The sequence below is a fragment of the Armigeres subalbatus genome, chromosome 3 (assembly GCF_024139115.2).
Source record: "Armigeres subalbatus isolate Guangzhou_Male chromosome 3, GZ_Asu_2, whole genome shotgun sequence".
NCBI lineage: Eukaryota > Metazoa > Arthropoda > Insecta > Diptera > Culicidae > Armigeres > Armigeres subalbatus.
The window spans coordinates 37,828,954-37,846,857 of record NC_085141.1 but is presented as its reverse complement, the minus strand read 5'-3'; the positions used below and the strand labels follow the sequence as shown (position 1 = coordinate 37,846,857).

Sequence of the window (17,904 nt, the reverse complement as noted above, 5' to 3'; positions counted from 1 at the left end):
GAGGACATGTCATTCCACCTTATCAGCTTGATTGTGGCTATGTTCAAGGTTATACTAAGCATTGTCTAAGCATCATCATTTGTTTTTTTTTTGGAAATATGACAGCAACTTAAAACCTTCGCAATGAACGATCTACAAATAGAGGCTTATTTGTTCTTATCATAAATAACGCTGCATGCAAAGTATACTTAAGATTCAGTGTTTTCAACAGACACAGAAAGACCTAAACTAAAATTAAAAATATGATTAAGAGCGTGTTTCGAGCCACTGCCACTGCCCGCACAAAATCAGGAGAGCAACAGCACGTTGCAATGCATTATTTATGCATACTGTACCCCAAGTATCGTCCCCCGTCCGTCCATCCAGTAATTGCCTACCCACTGCGGGTACGACGGGAATCACGGGGGTGTTTCCGCTATCCATTATTAATATCCGGATCCGGATCGGACCGGCCCGTTGCTCTGGCAGAGAGAACGCTGACGACGGTCACCAGACCAACCAACGAACCAACGCCATCAGGCCAGTTCATTTTCCATTTACAAACGATATTGATTTTCATAACGCAATTAGCCGCTCGGGCGATGGTAATTGATTAATACGATTTATGGGCGCTGGATCTGTTTGCTATGCAAATAAGGTTTATCGATAAAAATCTTGATCAAGTGTTTTCTGGTGCGCAATATTTGCATAAATTAATTTTTACATTAAACGATTCTCGGAACCAGGGTCCATTTATGGTGAGTTAATATTACTTATTCGATCAGCCAAAGTGATGCTATAATTAACCACGAGAAGCATGAATGTGAAATCCCATTAAATTTTCCATTCGACTTTCGGTGGAACCATTCCTTCCATTGCACTCAATTTAAACGTGGATGAGTCCCAGAAATGATTTCCGTTTGATGTGACGAAAAGAACAAACCAAGTGTACTTACTGCACGACATCTCGTCTGATCCGTCCGGGCAGTCCCGGTTCTGGTCGCACATCCAGGCCAGCGGAATGCACGTACCCGTTCCACTGCGGCACGTGAACTCCTCCGAGGAGCAAACTTTGCTCTCTGGTGTGGCGAAATTTATGATTAGCATTTTTTGGATGAATTTTACGTTTTGGTCCCGCGATGATTTGGTTGTTGATTTCGTTCATAGCATGCAAGAAGAAAATAAATTGAGATATTGGCATGAGTTATGATGTTCCCGATGGATAATTTTGATGTGAATGGCAAACATTAGTAACAGAAAACTGTCATGCATTGAAGTAAGCAACATTTGCAACGGTTAACTTTCAATTGATGCTAGAGGAATTGTTAAGAAAAGTGGTTAAGAAAGCGCCTGCATTAGTAGGGAGGTGAAATGTTATGAGTTGTACCTGTTTAGTTAAATACTTGCAGCTCTACTAAATATTCCAACAAACGAATCAATTTTGTCTAATTTATGTGCATTTGAATATTACGTACTACATGCAATGATAAAACTTTTCATGCAAAAGCATAGAATTAACATGCGAAATACAAAACACTTTAAGCTACAAATGTGGGCAATATTTTTCTATAAAGGATGCCCAAGTGATTGAAATTCCAGCAAGCAAATGCAATTTTGTTGCATTCATTCAATAACCGCGCCTCGTCTCAACTTGTTCGCAAACTGACTGCCTCGACCTAACACGTTGGATATTTGCCCACGGTGTGTGGGTGGGTCGACACAGAAGGCCATGCGAGCAGGACAGCAAAAAATGCCACCTAATAAAAAGCCGGACGACATGCATATTTGATCAGCATTCCCATTTTTTTTTTCCTTCACTGTTCGGACAACTCCTGTGATGTGAGACAGGTGAATAGTACCTGAGGAATCTGGTTCCGGTCGAGAAAGCTGAGAAAGGTTGAATTCCGCAGTTGAATGCGAACGGATGCTTTCGACTCTGATGTAAAGAATTTAATTTACACTACAAAAATGAAAGGGGCTTTTGTCAGCTTCTCCCGCCGCCATACGAACATTTCGCACTCTTGGTGATTAGTTTGGGATCACTCTAAAAAACTATCACAATGTTTTTGGCACTTGTTCCAGTATTGTTATTGCGATCTTCATAAATAAAAAATAGTTGACTAAGAATTTCAGATAATTATCACAACATATTTTCGAAATATTGCCTGGATCAGTGTTGAGAAATTTAATGTTAGTTATATGACACTAATAGAATAGAAACTTTTTTTGGAAGTTTTTTACAATTTAGAGTTTTGAAGAATATGAAAAACTTGAGACAAACCTACAAGTTTGTCTAACAGGCCATTGCTTTAAAACTGGAATCGGCGTGAGAGCCAAATTTATGTCGAATGAAAATAAAGTCATGACATTTCGTGACATTTTGTCTCAAATTTTGGATTAAGAATAATAAAATAAATAGGTTAATGATAAGCTGCTGAAAAATTAGCGAGACTTTTTGCGCACATACAAACTACACATACACACAGATACATCAAAGGAAGCTCCCCTGCAGAAGACCTCCTCTGTTCAACAATGATTCATAGCTGCCGCAGCTCCTCTAGTACCTAATGCTTGGGAAAATCCTGGTTCCCGTGCTCCAAGCAACCAACCGCCTGATGATTCTCTCTACTCCCCGGAGGAAATCCGTGAGCTCACAGTGAGTCTGTACCGACAGCTACGCTGTTGTCGCTCCAAGGAGCAACAAATCGACGCTGCTACATCAGTGGTGATGACCTTTCTCACTAAATATGGACCCTGAAGACACCAGTCTGAAGATCCTAAACTGGAACGCTTGTTCTGTTAAGAACAAAACACGTGAGTTAGCGGATTTTCTCAATGAGAATAAAATTGACATTGCAGTTAGAACTGAGGCACACTTCAAACTGTGCATCCCCAAATTTCAGCTTATGCGTCTCGACTATAGACACTATAGATTCCATAAACGAGCGGAGGCACGGTTGAGTCATTTTGATTTAGTGTGTTTTTCCATTTTTTCACAGTGTACCGAGCGAATTTGACGTCACAGGCTCCATTGCTTGGTTTGCATTCGTGAGGTCTGCTCGTTTGGCTACACTAACTGACAGTTCGTTTGGCTACACTCGCTTTCGCCTCAGCTTGTCTATGGAACCTATAGTGTCTATAGTCTCGACCGGTCTAGTTCCAGGGGAGGAGGCGTTGCCGTTGCCATACGTCGTAATATGAATTGCTATTCGTCGCCAAGCTTTCAACAGCAAATTACACTGGCCAACAAAATTGAGCTTTTTTTCGCTCCCTTCAACCATTTCCAATGTACTCAATAGATTTTTTTTACGCTGAAATCAGATACATATTCAGATTTTCTGTTACACGTCCAGTTTTTGAGATAAACGGATTTTAATTCTCAAAAGTACGTATTTCATAGAAATTTGGTTTCCCTCCTCTGTAAAGCAAAATTTCGGCTCTTCACTTTTAGAATAAAGTTTGAATTTTGTAAAACAGGCCTTGTAGAATGCATGTGGGTTGTTGGATGTTATTTGGCACGTTCATTTGTTGTGAAAAACGTAATTTAATTCACAAAAGTTTCTCTTCTCTGTAAAGCTGAATTTCGGCTTCTCACTTTGAGAATAAAGTTTGAATTTTGTAGAATGGGCCTTGTAGAATGCATGTGGGTTGTTGGGTTTCATGTGGCACGTACATTTGCAAAAAAAAAAAAAAATACAAAAAAATTCGAAATTCAGATTTACAGAGGAGAGAAACCAATTTTCTATTAAAACAATCTCAAAGTGAGGAGGCGAAATTCAGCTTTGCAAAGGAAAGAAACCAAATTTCTATAAAAATACGTACATATGTGAAATAAATTCCGTTTTCACAACAAATGAACGTGTCAAATAAAATCCAATAACTCACATGGCTTCTACAAAGCCCATTCTACAAAATTCAAACTTTATTCTCAAAGTGAGGAGCTGAAATTCAGCTTTACAGAGGAGAGAAACCAAATTTACTTTTGTGAATAAAATTTCGTTTTTCACAACAAAATAAAGTGCCAAATAACATCCAATAAACCACAAGCATTGGGGCCCTCCTTAGCCGTGCGGTAAGACGCGCGGCTACAAAGCAAGACCATGTTGAAGGTGGCTGGTTTCGATTCCCGGTGCCGGTCTACACAATTTTCGGATTGGAAATTGTCTCGACTTCCCTGGGCATAAAAGTATCATCGTGTTAGCCTCATGATATACGAATGCAAAAATGGTAACTTGGCTTAGAAACCTCGCAGTTGATAACTGTGGAAGTGCTTAATGAACACTAAGCTGCGAGGCGGCTCTGTCCCAGTGTGGGGATGTAATGCCAATAAGAAGAAGAAGAAACCACATGCATTCTTAAAGGCCCATTCTACAAAATTCAAACTTTTTTCTTAAGGTGAGGAGCCAAAATTTAGCTTTACATAGAAGGAAAACCAAATTTATATGAAAAGACGTACCTTTGTCAATAAATTCTGTTTTCCACAACAAATGAACGTGCCGAAAAAAATCCAAAAACCTACATGCATTCTACAGGGCCCATTCTAAAAAGTTCAAGTTCTATTCTCAAAGTGATGAGCCAAAATTCAGCTTTACAGAACAGAGAAACCAAATTTCCATGAGAATACGTAGTTTTGTGAATTAAAATACGTTTTTCTCAAAAACTGGACGTGTTACAAAAAATCTGAATACATGACTGAATTCAGCGAAAAAAAATCTTTTAAGTACACTGAAAATGGTTGAAGGGAGTGAAACACTTGACTAATGTTATCGAAGCGGTAGGAATCGAAGTCGAAACTGCAGTCGTCCGAATCACTATCGTGGCGGTCTACTATCCCAAGCAAGTAAGACAAACTGACGGGACAGTTGCAGCTCTAAAAAACGACATGATTAAGCTAACTCGACGACACGGGCACATCATCATTGCTGGTGATTTAAATGCTGAGCATCAAGCCTGGGGAATGCAACAAGGAACCGAAACGGAACCATCATCCAAGAAGGTCTGGAGGAAGGATTTCAAAACATTTTGAGCCCGGATTCGCCCACACGGGTGAGCCATCGCGGAGCTCATACAATCCTTGATGTCTTCTTAACGAATATATCTAATAACGTTTCGCAACCGGTGGTCTTCCAAGAACTTAGTTCGGACCACTGTCCAGTGGTGGTCGAAATTGGTTCCACGGCCAACCGACACCGAGAAACGCGCCGCAACTATCATCGAGTGAACTGAGGTCGGTTCCAGCAATGTGTTGATAAGAATGTTAACTACGAGGCTCTCCCCGAGACACCGGATGATATCGACCAACAGTTGGGCTCCATCGAGAAGGCAATCTCGCAAGCTCGGGAACGACATGTTCCAATAGCTCGACAGGTAAGCAAAGATTTAATTCGTTTGAGAAATGTAAAACGAAGGCAGTTCCAACGTACTGGTCTACCTTCTTTGAAATCAGCATACAATCGTATGTCTAAAATCATCAAAGCCAGAATGGTGGACCTTAGAAATAAAGACTTCTCCAATAAGATCAGCACTCTCCCAGATTGTAAAACTAAGCCCCGACCCATTTCACCGTTGATCCCATTAGACAACAATGGTTCTAAGGATCGCTTGATAACGTCTGTTGAGATAGCTAATGAGATAGGTTGTCACTTCGTAAGCTCGTACAGTCTCGGGCAAAATATTGTCAGCCTGCATGATGCTGTGGTTAACCAGCATGCAAACAACCTTCATGTGATTCGCAACGACTTTTCGGAGGATTTGATGATCACTTCTGCCGAACTATTGACTTACATTAAAACCTCTGAAAAGGCTCCAGGTTCTGACAACATTCTTAACTTAGAACTCAAACACATGAGCGAACCATTTTTCTAATCATCTTTCACTGATCTTCAATCAGTTCTTTCGGTTTAGTTACTTCCCATCCTCGTAGAAATCAGCCAAAATAATCCCAATTCGGAAGCCCGAGAAGGACCCAACCTCTCCTAAAAGTTATCGCCCCATAAGCCTTCTCTCAGGGGTATCAAAGCTTTTTGAAAATGCAATCTATCGCCGGCTACTCGCTTTTGTCGAAGAAAACAACATCTTACTAGAAGAGCAGTTTGGTTTCCAGCGTGGTCGATCAACCGTTCACCAACTGACTCGAGTCACCAACATTCTCAAAAGGAACAAGTCTGTCTCCAAAACATCCGCCATGGCTTTACTCGATGTCGAGAAAGCTTTCGACAACGTCTGGCATGATGGCCTGGTGTATAAGCTCGAACAATATAATCTTCCCAGCTACTTGGTAAAAATCATCAAAAATTATCTGTCGGCAAGGTCATTCAAGGTCTCACTCAGCGGAGCACTATCCGATGCCCATCGCATCATCGCAGGCGTCCCCCAGGGCAACATCCTTTGGTCCTTGCTATTCAATCTGTTTACATCCGACATGCCAGCACTCCCAGGAGGAGGCACACTGTCTCTGTTCGCAGATGACACCTCTATCATCTACAAAGGTAGAGTGATCAGAGCGCTCACATCGAAGCTCCAAGAAGGTCTTGATGCCTTGACAGACTACTTTACCAGCTGGAAGATCTGTATTAATGCTGCGAAGACCCAGGTCATCCTCTTTCCCCACTCCAAATCCCCTAGACTTGTTCCGGCTGAGGATTGCAAAATCCCTCTGACCAGTACGACGGTGGAATGGTCCAACGTAGCTGATTATCTTGGTTTGACCTTGAATAGTAAATAGATTTACAGGCAGCAGGCTGATAAGATAATTACTTTTTTAATATTTTGTTAAAATCGTTGTACCCACTCATCAACCGAAGATGAAAATTGCCCATAAAAATAAACTTGCGGTGTATAAGCAAATAGTGCTTCCCGTTATCGAATACGCCAAGCCAGTTTGGGAGAGTTGTGCTCCAACTCATCATCAAAAACTACAAAAAAATCAGAATAAGTTTTTGCGAATGATTCGATGATTCGGAATACCCCACCAAGAACACGAACATCAGAGGTTCACCGTCTGGCCGAAATTAAGACCCTCAAAGATCGCTTCGATGAGTCTATCAACCGGTGAGCCCTATACCAGATTTACCAGTTACCAGTTGCCAGTTGCCAGATTTCAGATCACCAGATCATTCGTGATCTTGTTGCTTATAGGTTATCAAATTTATTGCATAGTTGTAGTTAGGTAGGTTATCAAATTAACAAATTTCCTTAAAACTAGCGGGCCAATATGCTAAATTAGCTATAATAAATCAAACAGAATATGAAGAAAGAATCAAATAATTAAATTAAATAAGAATGTGCAGCCTGAAGGCTGACCATTCCAAATGTAAAAACAAATGAGAATCATAAAATAAGGATAATAAACTGGACTTTCATTACTATTATATTATTAATTGATTATGTTTGAGTGTGAATAAATGTTCTACTTCTTTTTTTTACTCTCGTCCGCTTCTAGTAGACGGGATATCAACTACAGGGATACTATATATAGTTTTTCTATAGAAAAAAAAATTATCGAAATTTCACTTAAATCACTGTTCCGATCTCCATCTCACTGTACATATATCCATCTCATCGCTAAACAAAGAAATACGGCACCAAATTCGTCGCTTCTTTTTGTCAACATGCGTGCTCACTGCTGAAAAAAATCACAAAAATAATTAACAAACCAAATTCCTTTCCATTGCTTTGTTTTTGATGGGATGGAAATAGGAGCTATGAGATGAAGTAGATAATCAAAAAGTTTTTAATGAAATAGTGTAACAAGCCTTGTACGCACCAATTTATTTTCTGTGCTTTTTATGCATAAATGAGTAATAAACAATAGAATTATTCAATTTTTCGAGTAATTTTTCCTAATAATGCCTTTCAAATAAAGATTAAATTAAAAACCCAGATTAATCCACCTACAGTGAGATTTTGACCCTTCCTAAGTCGTAAGGAAATCTCGCTTAACTTTTCAAAAGGACCTAAGTAACATTTTTTTCATGAATTAATTTTAATAGTGCAATCAACAGAACAACATGAAAGCTTTTGATTGCAGTACTCAAATTAATTCATGAAAAAAATGTTACTTAGGTCCTTTTGAAAAGTTAAGCGAAAAATATTGTCAGACTCCAGTATTTAAAACGAGATAAAAGCACTCAACTTTCCACGGCGATTGAACGTATAAAGTGACAAATTAATTGCCTACCAAAAGGCGAATTTCATAGGTTGAGTGACAACAAAATGAACGATGAACGCACTGTACGTCATGCTGCCTATCTATCAGGCGCTCGTCAGATTAAATAGCTATTGTAACATGCGGTAATATTGTTAGTAACTATCGTAACGCTGGTAGCATATACATACACTCAGGCAAATTAGCTATCGAATATCATAATTCTGCCTTTTGAAAATTTGCAATAAGTTTTGGATTTCAAATTCAAAAGGACGCATTATGAAATGAATTTCCATGGTCAATAAAAAAACTTAATATTTTCTTAAGGCACATTTATGAAATTACAATGAAGCATTATAAACGCTGTACGCTAGACATGAATTAATCCATAGCCCTACCTTATGAATCGCAGAAGTAGTATTTGGAGGTCATAACCACGCCTTATGAATTTCGTAATTTTTTAAGAAGCATCTTAATTAATTCATAATGCAGATTTATGAATTCATTATTGCATTTTGCGATATATTAATCGATTCATAATGCTGCATTATGAATTCCTAACTCGTGTATATTGAAAATTTTCTTGAGTTATAAACATGCGTGATTAATGTCAGATGGTAATCAAAATGTTTGGTTCATTCATTTCATATAGTTATGCATACATGACATGTGATTTCATATTCGCGTTTCGGTTGTATTGAGAACATCGAGGGGGTATCAAAAAATAAGGAATGTAGAACGCGTTTCAAAATATCCTTGAATCTAGAAAAAGTTACTTATTTTATTCGAATTAAACCCGTCCTTTTTCACATCTTGGGTCAATTATTATTTTACCGTTGAACAGGTATATTATTCACCGTCGACACTTGAGAATACTTCAACTTAATATTTTTTCACACTCCCTCGATGTTGAATTCAACCGCACGACTTGAAAACTTTGCAATAAGTGAGGACATGAATCTCTTGACAGAAGTGCCTTCATTCCGATTAGGGTATAACTAAAATGAGCATGATGTCTTTCATAAAATGCCTTATGATTTCCTTCAAATCAGCTTTGAACAAATTTCAAAAGGTGTCTCATGAAATTCAATCCATGCGACGAATAAACAACATACGTCCGCTAATGAAATCTAAAGAGCTGAAGATGGAAAGCATGAGAGACTTATGTTTCAATCTTTTTCCTCAATCTTGTAGATTCATAATTTTTGCCTTATGTATTTCGTATGTTCATTTGCCTGAGTGTATACATACTCGCAATTTCCAGATACTTCGATATTAATTAATCCAAAACTAATTAAATCAGTCATTGATCTGAACGAAACTCAATAGCGTTCAATAATAACATATATTTCGCCTTATGGATGCCTAATTTTGTAACACTTATCTAGTTTAATATCTTAAAAATGAGTGAGATTTATATGTTAGTAAATTTCAGAATTTGCACACAAACGCACACATTCATGTATATAAGTGGTCTATTAGTGTCTCAAAACATGCTCACATATTTTGCTATCTAGCTCCCACTGAAAAAAATTGGAAATCCTTTTAAATTTTTACGTTTTTGCTTTTCTGAGAAGATTGTTTGGTACATGCTGGTACATATGTTCCTTAATTAAAATAAATTGTTTCTTTGAAACAAATCAGGAAATAAGCATATTTCCATATCATATCATTTTTGTAATTATATTTTCAATAATAAAGTGAATTCGTTCCAAATACCATACGTTTTATTTCATAATTCAAGAGATTTATTGATAGATTAATACGTTACACGCCTGCGTAACGCATGCAAAGCGAAATTATAGACACTTTCGAAGGAAGGGTCAAAAATGGAAAAATAATGTTATGTAGGTATATTCATATGAGCAGAGAAATAACAAAATATATTTTAGGAAAAATTGTCAACAATTGAAGTACACCTTCAACCATTTACTTCCGCTCGGACGGGAATTAATGAAGGAAAAGGTTATTACATTTAATCACATGGAATAAACCTCGGTTCTCAAAATAAATTTCTTCGTATGTTTCCTCCTTCAATAATTTTCATTGAACCATCGAACAGTAACAAATTTTTGTCCACCCCTATATCCGTATTGGCGGTTGCTGCAATTTTCATCCATCAATAGTGTTCCATGTCAAAGGAAATAGAGGCTCGCCGCCTTGGCGCTGATTTTGCTAAGACGAGTTCTGCTCGCCGTACATTCCCTATCCTCTGATTTTATCTTGAAGGGTCTTAGAATTTAATTCTGAAAGACCCAAGTTTACTAAATAAAAAACACAGTTGTTGGATTAAACGACTTAGTTAGGGCACTATGCCTAGGCACGCCTGGTAGCGGGTCACTTTTTTGTGACTTGTCTTGTCACTTTTTTCGGGCAAGTCACTAAAAAGTCTCTTTTTTCGACCTCAAGGCTCAAGGTGCCTCAAGTCACTAAAGCTACTTTTTCTCGCAAACAGTCACTATTATCAGCTATTTTGAAACTATTCCCAAATTATTTTTTAAATAAAGCTTTATATATCCGTCGAATGATGCTTTGATCACGGCGTAAATGAAATTACGGATCTTGGAAAAATAATCGCTCAGAAACTTCGCCAGCCATTTCACTCACTGCTTTTATTGGCATTTCACCAGTAGCTAACTAAAGGTGTTTTATATCACACTTTATAAATTGGTATACAGTCATGCAAGCAGGAGACCTGCCGATTCCAATTTTGTTTTAAAGCTTAAACTTTATACAGTAGGGGAAGGTGGGAAGAATTGATTCCTTGGGAGACTTAATTCTCCGCTATTTTACCGAGAGCTACAATTGCCGTGAATTGCCCCCAGGGGGTCGTGAACTGTTCAGTGGTAGGTCGCGAAAGACAAATCCTAATTCATAATTTTGTTACTATTTTTTTCCACAAATCTATTTCATATTTTGAATTAGGATTCAACTAATGATTGGATGATTAAAGAACAACAAACCTGACGAGGTCAACGGCCTTTTTTAGTTATACGATATTTGAGCAAGTAGAAAGAAGTCTTACACAATCGAAATGTAAGCCCCGAACCCAATCCAAAACCAATCCTAATCCAATTCGAATCCGATCTAAATCAAATCCAAATCTATTTAAAATCCAATCCAAATCTAATTCAAATCCAATCCAAATCCAATTCAAATTAAATCTGAATAAATTTCAAATCCAAATCCAATCCAAATTTAATTCAAATTCTATCCAAATCCAATCCAATAAATTGGCGGATTTTTTACATATACAATGATATAAAGCAATTTGTTATAATTATAATTATAATTATAATAAAATAAAGCAATTTGTTATAATTTGTCCAATCTAACGCGAACTCATTTTTATCCAATTTCACAAGATCAAATGATTTGGTACCTGATGCTGGTGGGTCGCAAGCAATATGGGATTCTGCTAGGTGGGTCGCATATCCAAAAGTTTGGGAACCTCTGCTCTAGACAAATGATCGTTATGTGACGGTATGTTTTTAAGTGGCCACGCAAAATTTAAACAACTTCTCCTAATAATAACAAAATGTTATCATTTTTTCACAGCACAAAACCGTAAATATGCTAAATGATCTTCACTGATAAAAATGCCCACCACATTTTCCGGATAATTGGATTTTGATTTGTTGTCACACTAAGAGGAGACTTGATCCCTGAGGCTTCAGAAGTTTAAATCAAAAAAATCAAGAAAATAAATTCTTCTCAAGCGGCTATTTTTTTGTAGGTGCGACAGGTGTAATAAAGGGTTTGCTCTAAAAAATATATATATTGAGTTCCTGGATATCATAGAGAGAGAGAGAGAATCAAGGTTCCCCAATTTTGAAGATTGCATGCGCTATCAAATTCCATAGCAAAGATGTTTCATGAATATGCACAGCAAGTTGGAAAATCTGCGAGCATGATCCTGCAGCTCGTGCGTTCAATCCCAGGCTCGTTGTACCTGAATCTTCATAATTTTTGTTTCGTTTTCTACTAAAACGATTCGCATTGTTGTTTTTTTTTGTACTTAAAATTCCAATAACTTCCGTGGCACATATGACGAATTGTAGAGTTCTTTGCATCTTTCTTAAGCAGCTAATCCAGTGAACGTAGTTTTCACTCATTCTCACAAGAAGAGAATGCTCATTCACGCAGATTTTTGCCTAGAAATCATTTTTCGTAAAATAAAAACAGGTCTTATGAGTGATAACCTTATTTCGCTCACTTCCAGTGGCGTAAAAATTTGATCTGGTCGCAAGACTACTCATAGTTTTGAGTAGTCCTGCTTTTGACTGATATTTAGTAAAATTTCCGTGGGATTAAAAGAGAGGGCAATACAATTTTACTAAGTCACTGAGTAGATAAAAGTTAGCGTGTACGATTTTCGTTTCTCTTCTGAGCTCGTTTTAAAGCAGACCCCAGACGACGGAATTTTTTTGACAAACTCTTGATTATTGAAGAAAAAGATTGATGGTGGGAGTACCATGCCGGCTAAGCAGTGAAAATATTGAAGAAAAGTTTGATGAGAAAAGTATTTTCAATATATCTCTCGTCTGGGGTCTGCTTAAGAGAAAAGAGTGGTGAGCGAAAGATGTTTTCCGCCACAAATTACGAAAAAAAAGATTCTCATTCAACCCAAAAACGCTTGATTTCGCCTGATCGAACTTGCAACTGAAAGTCACTATTTGGTTCCTTTTTTCGTCAGCTTTGGTCACTAAAGTCACTATTTTGACCTGCATGGGTCGCTACCAGCCCTGTAGTTAGGCTGCCCTGCCCCTGCCCAGGCAGCTGCCGATCGTATACGATCACTGGCGGATTGAAACTAGGACACGATGGGGCACGTTACCACTTCCGAAGGAATTTCTGGAGAAATAATGTTCGGAAATTCCTTTGTGATTTTTTTTCGGAAATTAAATCATGATTTTTTTTTGTAAAACCATACAAAATACCCGAATTCTATCCGAAATTTTGTTGGAATAATTCTTCCGGAAATTTACTGTACTGAAGAACGGGATAGTTTCTGAAATGGGATCCCTACAGGAATTTCCGAAGAACTACTTAAAGGACTTTCAGAAGGAATTCCTGAAGTAATTTTCAAAGGATTTCCCGAAGGAATAGCGGAAAGAACTTAATTTTTTCCCAAAGCAATTCTTATAAAAAATAAAAAATCATGAAGTTTTTTTCGAAGGATTTTCTGATGATACTTCCGAAAAAAAATTTAAGAAAAAATTTGCTCTTTTCGCATTTGTCTTTTACCATTTCTAGACCAGAATTTCTTAAGAAATTACCAAAGATGTTACTGGAAGGGTTGCTGAAAAAATCACGGAGTAATGTCCAAAGTAATTCCTTAATGAATCTCATGAAAGACGTTTTGACAGGTTGGAGAATGTTCTAAATTAATTCCTGCAGGATTCGTTTTAGGAATACCTAAAATAATTTATTATAGTTCAATCAAAGTTAATTGCCTATTTCCGGGGATTAAACCACCCGACTTGGACATTAATTTACAATGTTGTGAAAACTCATATGTGAATATGTACGTTATGTGGAAGATCAATTTGGAAAATGTATTGGAGGTAACCACTTTCCCTTCGATGGGACCCATGACCCTACAGTACGCTAGACTGGTGCATTAACCAACTAAGCTACGAAGGACCTCCGTCGGCCTTCGCAACCTAGCGGCTCTACTGAACGAGCTCGAGATTCCCAAATTGGACGCATAGTCAAATCACTCGCAATCCATTTCTCAATGCCAACACTGGTGGTGTATATTCTAATAGGATGCCAAAACGGGCTTTTTCGCTCATTTCGAATTCTAACAGTTACCTGCTAGAACTTATCAAGTTGTAGGTATAGGGATAGAGAAGATGGAAACGGTTTGAAAGCGATTGCTAGAACATGAGAAATATATGAAAAGATACAAAGTAGGAGGAAGGGAACGGGCCTGGAATTGAACTCACGACCTCCTGCGTATGAGGCAGAAGCCACCACCAAGCCCTTTTTTGATTAGGCAGGAATCTAAAATCAAATGCCTAGAAAGTGTTCTTTTTGTGTCTTCATCAGAGAGCTGGCTAGCTCATCTCCCAACAAAGAAAGTAGACGAAACCCATAAAACATGTGAGGTGTTATGTTGTTAGTGTTGCTTGAAAGTATGCAATCTATGTCGTTTTGTTTTTTCTATTGATTGACGTTTCTTAAGGTTTTTAACAGTTAATGACAACAGGTGCTTCTCCGGGACAGTTTTCATACAGCTTAATTTTAATAATTTTTTTCTGGTTATTCCGGAGGCATTGAAATTTGGCCAACTTCATCAGTGGATTGAACAGAATTAGTAACTTGGTAAGCAATTATTTCCTGAAAATTAGGCCACGCCTCAACGTCAATAAAATTAAGCGCACAGACTTTCTAATTTTCAGATTCAGTTCATTTTCGATTATTCTCTTTAAATCTTCCGAAATAGGTAACTATTTTTTTTTTAATCTGCTTTACCACATATTTTTCAAACATTTGATTCTTTTCGAAACATTAAGAATCATTCAAAGTCTTTCTGAATAATTCTGAATATTTCGAAATGTTAAACTGTCAAACAAAACGATGGCATGAAAAAATAATTTATAAAACAACTGAACAAAATCGAGTTTAGAAAGTTTCAAATCCAGGGAAAATTTACTACGATTAAAGGCTAGACTTAAGGTCCTCACGTTCTTTAAGGCTAGGTTACACATCAGGAGCTTGTCTGCAAATTTCGCTTCCATGTGTGTGGATTGGATTTATGTGATTCTGTTATGAAAAATTATCAATTCAGCCCGATTTCAAATACAATCCGAAGGAGATATCCGAGAGTCCGAGCTGTAAACCAAACTATAAATTGGTCAAGATTTTTTTTACTTTTCGCGGTCGCGCTTTTTTGGGAGCATATGAGACCAATATCAAAGGACAAGATTCCATTCCCGAGGTGTGAGGCTACTTTTAACGTCATTTAAATCAATTTCAATCAGGAAGGACTGTGAATTGATTATATTTCACATTTATTCTCATGCGCAATCATATCCATGGAAATAAATAAAATTACATTTTATTAATGTTCTTTCCTTGATGAACTTGTTTGTTATTCTTACCGCAGATTTTTTCCCACTTATATTCAGGAAAAAGGAAATAAATGATCCCACCCTATTGCTCTTTTCGCATTTGTCTTTTGACATTTCTAGACCAACTTTTGAAAAGGGCGTAACAGCTAAATTTTAGTCCTTCTTACTATTTGTCCACATATATAGCTATATATGTAGACCAGGGATTGAACTTATCATTTCATTATCATTTAGTATTCAACAAATAACTCATACCAGAGGCGGAATTCCAAAAAGTGTTGTATGGTGTACTTCTAGCGCTATTTCCCCTCTACAGTTTTGTCTAAGGGTACATTTCTCTGTGTCTAATATTCACAGTCGGAGACGCTGGTATCATTAACCATACTACATGATAATAACACTTATCATCATTTAGTATGTGAAGTGAGACTAGCGTTTAACAATGTAAATATTAGACATAGAGCAATGTACCCTTAGACAAAGTTGTAGAGAAAAAATAGTGCTAGAAGTCCGCCATACAACACTTTTAGGAATTCTGACTCTGGAATGAGTTATTGGCTGCATACTAAATGATAATGAAATGATATGTTCAATCCCTGATGTAGACGAAGAATCAGAAGGAATAAATTTTGGCTGTTACGCATTTTTCAAATGTTGGTCTAGATTTTTTCTTAAAACTATTTTTTTAAGCCTTCTAATGCCCAGAAATGGTCTTAGGAAGGTTACCTTGACTATTGTTTGTTTTTTTTTTTCAATTGTTCAGAATTGGAAAAGTTTTTGATATTGGTCAATAATAAAATCCTTAAAGCATGTCAAAGAGTAGATTGAAATGAAATTTCGCAATTTCACTTTTTTTAAATATTGAAGGATGCGTAATTTTCTGTTCTTTCGTCCTTTTGAAGAATGAAGTAGTTGCAGTTTAGTATTTTTCCACAACTAACTTAATATAATAGAAGGTTATGGTGGTAAATGATTCACTCTAAAATATTTTGAATTTCTCACACGTAAAATGAGAATAAAGTTTATGGGCTTTCCACAGTCCTTGCATTTTTTCACAAAGTTGTTTTTTACATGTCCCGTTTTGCATGTGCGTTTGTCCCGTTTTCACACCGAAATGATCTGGTCAGCCTATTCCTGACGGAATTTGTTGTGGAAGTTTTGAACTGATTACTGACAGAGACTTAGAAGGGATTCCTGGGACATTTTTCGATTCATTTCCGGAGGATGTTCTGAAGAAATCTCTCCAAGATTTTTAGAAGTGATTCCTGGAGAAATCTTCACAGGATTTTTTGGCATAATTTTAGAATGAATTACTGCTGAAATTTCCGAAGGAATAACTTCCTGGGGTTTTTTCGATGAATATTCCGGAGAAATTCCAAATGGAATTCTTGGCACAATTCCAAAAGGAATTCTCGAAGGATTTCTTGAACGAATTTCCGGGGGAATTCCTGGAGAAATCTAGGATTTTCTTCGGAAATTCCAAAAGGTATTTCTACGTAAATTCTATTTGGAATTTCTTCCTAACATCCAATGGAAATTGTTACGAAAATGTGTTCAGGAACTCCATCGAGAATACCTTTAAGAATTCTTTATGAAATTCCTTAAAAATTCCGTTTCGAAAATTCCTAAAATAATTCCTTCACAAAATCCACCAGAAATTCTTTCTGGAATTTCCTCTTAGATTATTTTGAAAATTTCTGTACACAACTCAAGCTTGAATTTACAATACTAAAACTTTACTCGACATTGGCTGACTTAGACATGAAACCAACCCGGCTTTGACAGAACTTTTGCCCAATATTAACATTTGTCTAGACATTTGTTCGACACGCTCAATAACTCAATATTTTCCAATAGCTTGGGAGAGTTCTGAGGATCGTAACGGTAATGTCTCTTAATAATAAAATTGGATTCCATAAGATGATGTCAACGCTACATCAATGCTCATGACAATTTAGTAAATTGTTTCGGAATAACTACCCAAATTAAAATTATTTTTCAAAGTATACGTAATATTGGGTAAAAATGTACGCTGTATCGAGTGACGTTATATCGAGAGTACTTTATAGCGGGGTTGCATTATATCAAAGATTACCTGTAGTGGTGCAAGCAAATTTCCGGTAGTTGTTAAATAATGTTATATATTATTATAAAAAGACGGTAGACTAGCCCAAGACTACGCGCAGCAGCTGGAAGTGGCACTCCCAACGGAAGAGCAGCTAGGCGCAGCATCTCTTGAAGATGGCTGGAGAGATATTCGATCCGCCATTGGAAGCACCGCAACCGCTGCACTAGGCACGGTGGCTCCGGATCAGAGAAACGACTGGTATGACGGCGAATGTGAGCAGTTAGTCGAGGAGAAGAATGCACCATGGGCGAGATTGCTGCAACACCGCACGAGGGCGAACGATGCACGATACAAACGGGCGCGGAACAGACAAAACTCGATTTTCCGGAGGAAAAAGCACCAGAAGATCGAGACCGTGAAGAGACGGAGGAACTGTACCGCGCTAATAACGCACGAAAGTTCTATGAGAAGTTGAACCGTTCACGTAAGGGCCACGTGCCACAGCCAGATATGTGTAAGGACATAAACCTTCTTACGAACGAGCGTGAGGTGATCCAAAGGTGGCGGCAGCACTACGAAGAGCACCTGAATGGCGATATGGCAGACAACGGTGGCGGTATGGTAATGAACCT

General features: G+C 37.5%; 1 protein-coding gene across 8 annotated transcripts in view; it reads left to right on the top strand.

Annotated features, from left to right (window-relative positions):
- The window catches only part of LOC134227195 (low-density lipoprotein receptor-like), a 1,220,229-nt gene that overhangs the window by 836,136 nt on the left and 366,189 nt on the right, over positions 1-17,904 (top strand). The window lies entirely within an intron of this gene.